This window comes from Copadichromis virginalis, linkage group LG23 (genome assembly GCF_057382275.1).
Source record: "Copadichromis virginalis isolate Kocher_CV1m ecotype Utaka linkage group LG23, C_Virginalis_male_GT1.1, whole genome shotgun sequence".
NCBI lineage: Eukaryota > Metazoa > Chordata > Actinopteri > Cichliformes > Cichlidae > Copadichromis > Copadichromis virginalis.
This window is the reverse complement of record NC_140639.1, coordinates 53,784,275-53,787,762: the sequence shown is the minus strand read 5'-3', so window position 1 is coordinate 53,787,762 and position 3,488 is coordinate 53,784,275.

The window sequence follows — 3,488 nt, the reverse complement described above, 5'->3', positions numbered from 1 at the left end:
GTTGTCCTAAAGGTCTCCTGACAGATCGGATACTTGGTCAAGACAGCAGCAGACCAAACCCAATCCTGGAGGTGGACCACCTACTTGACTCTATGTTCCTACAGCAATAAGGCCCCAGGTAATCCTCTGGGCTCACACTGTAAGGTTCAACTGCCAACTAAGGCAGTAATGGACAGTCTTATTTCTCCAGAGGTTGTTTTGGTGTCTGTCTTTGGTTCCAGGTTTAATATGTCTCCACCTGCCCTGTCTGTGCCCAAAGCAAATTTTCAAGTTTCCCATTGGGCCTCGGTCAACAAGGTTAGTCTCTTTGCTAAGTTCCATGCACAGACCAACGGCCAGACCAAGACAGCCAACCAGGCTCTGTGTGGTCCAATCAAACCAGCCTATGTGGAGTACCCAGCTGGCTTAGCTAGAGTAGGTACACAACTCCAGATGTTTTCTGTTTGCATTCCCAGGACAGCAAGTGTTGTGCTCCCTCCATCCAGCATCATCTCCATTGCTGCTGTTGCCTTTGGAGAGACACCAAAACAGCATTTCTAAGGATGCAGGAACAAAACAAGCACCAAGCCGATTGCCATCAAATCTCAGGCCCCAACTACTCTCCAGGTCAGAAAGTCTGGTTGTCTGACAAAAATATTCTGACTAAAAGAGCTGAATCAATAAAACTATCTCTAAACTAGGGTTGGGAAATGACTAGTTCAGTTCTTTGATATTGTTAGTCTGCTGCCTATCAATCCCCCTTATCAGTTCTACTTACACTACAATCAGCTTTTCATTCCTTGTGCCGGAGGAGGAAAATAGTGGCGCAGTCTACAACGTACAGTGTGGATATGAACATTTTATTTATACGTTAAATAAAAAGACAAGTTGAAACTGCATCCAGGACAGAAACAACTGCATTTTGCTGCTAATGCAAAAATGCAATTAATTTACACAAATGAAATAGATGGCAGTGACACTCAAGGTGGGGCCAATGAGAAAATAATGACAATAAATAAAAGAAGTGACAAGGAATCAAACTGATAGGTGATATCAATGAAATCAGATTTGCTAAATTCTTATCAGATCCCATCCCTGGTCAGGGTGTCCTGGTCCTACTGGTCTGTCTCGCCCTTTTCCTCTTCTCTGTCCAGTTTTGACTCTCCCTTTGACTCTCTTCCCTTCTTTGTCTCTGTGTTTGTGCGACCTGATATCAGGCAAAATGTGTAATAGACACGCCAGCCCACCGTGATACTTGGGTTGGTTTGTGGCTGTGTCTTGAGCCTTGTGTGTTCCAGAGTTTTACCTTGGTCTCCACCAGAAATGTTTGTTGAAGGCTGCAGTTGTTAGATTTCTGCTGGCTGAGTTAGGATGGAGGTTTTTCCTCACCAGACACTACATCGTTACCCCACATGTGTTAAGTTGCTCGGCTTGTCATCTTTGTGAGTACTGGAAAGAAGTAACTATTTTGGAGTTACCTTGTAGGCTGTGCCCAATGTATCCACTGCTGAGGAAAAGTTTTGCTTCAAAAAGTGAAACAGAAGCTGAGATTCAGCAGAGTTTGAACCATGAAATGGAAATTATGTCGGGTCTGTTGTAAGCAAAACAGGACTCAGTTACAGGACTTCCTTAAAAATAACATTGACTTTATTTATAAGTGATACATATTATTTGTAAACAAAATCATGTTTACAAGACACTCAGTACTCTATCCCAAACCACAGGTTTCCTGAACAAAGAGAACAAAGGTAAGGTTTCTTTAGAGTCGTAGGATAGAATCGCTTCATGCATGATTCAGGGTTTCAATGGTTGTCATTCAACAATCTAGCGTAGACTCAAGCTCAGCCACTGCCTTCAGTAGCGGCTCTTGTCAAGGTCATCACAGCCAAAAGACGGGGACCCTCCATAAAGTCCCAACACGGCACAAAAACAAGAACACCAGAACCCATATGCACGTGCGCACACACACACACACACACACACACACACACACACACACACACACACACACACACACACACACACACAGACAAGGATCTTAGAGGAAAAACGTAGCAAGAAATATCTGGGACTCTCCACCATTTGACCTTAGAACTGAAGAAGGTGAAACGTCTTCAAGCAACTTAAAGAAGTCCAGACGCTTTTCTTTCCAAGCTCCTTAAGCTATGATGACCTGTATGACTGAGAACCTTCACAGACACGTAGCTGGGAGTGGCTGCGGGCGAGCTAACTGAGCTGGGAGTGGCTGCGGGGGAGCTAACTGAGCAGGTGATATGCTGTTCACAATATCATATGCTGCACAGAACATCGCCCCTGAATGAGGCAGGAGTGGCTGAGAGAAGGTGCGGTGTGAGCCGGAGAAAAGCCTGCATGGTCGGAGGGAGCGACTGCAGAAGCCATGGCAGGCCAGAAAAGAGCCGTTGTAGCCGACTTTCCACGGCACGACGGAGCTCCTCTGGAGGGTTCTCTAGCCATAGCCCGAGGAGAATCTCCACATTGTACGTAATGTCGTCCTGGAGCTCCTTGGACGGATTTACTGCCGCTGGGTCCATGGTGGCTGGTTCGTACTGTCATGGATTGCCGGGGCAAGCCGTGTGGAATGTAGAAAAGGACCCAAAAGGCAGCAGCTCTGGTGCAGGTGAGTGTTTATTTACAGGGGTGTAAGTACAAACAGCGGTGGCGACAAAACATGAAACCGGAAACCTAAACTGGGTAAACTAATAAGACAAACCAGAATGAGGATGCAGGGAGGTCCGGAGAAATACATACGGGGAGACGCAGGGAGACCGAGGGGAAACAACACAGACGAACCAGCGATTACTAAGACAGAAAATACAACTTAAATACATTCAGAGAACACAGGGAGATTACACACAGGTGGGAGACACAGCTGGGAGTGATTAACATGACGAGACCAGGGAGGCAAACTGAAAACACTCACATAAGACGCAGACCTTCACAATAAAACAGGAACACACGGGGGGGGGAAACAGGGTAAACACCGATTAGAGGAGAACAGAACCAAAATCGCGAAGAGAAAACACAAAACGCTGGGTCAAAAGGACCCAGGATCATGACAGTAGCAAGAGAAAGTCATGACATGGCAGGTTAGCACGGGACAGATCACACAGCTGCCTTCATCCTGGATCTTTATTCATAATGGATCGTGCTAATTATTCCATAATTATTCCATAAACAACTTGAACTTTTACATCTGGGTTCTGCGCATGTGTCCAGGTTGACCACATTTTTTGGGATTTATAGATGAATTTAGGATTTTTAGAAATTAACATTTGTACAGTATCGAGGCGACCGTGGCTCAGGGGGTTGGGAAGCGTATCTGTAACCGGAAGGTCGCCGGTTCGATCCCTGGGCTCTCTGTCCTGGTCGTTGTGTCCTTGGGCAAGACACTTTACCCTACTTGCCTACTGGTGCTGGCCAGAGGGGCCGATGGCGCGAAATGGCAGCCTCGCTTCTGTCAGTCTGCCCCAGGGCAGCTGTGGCTACAA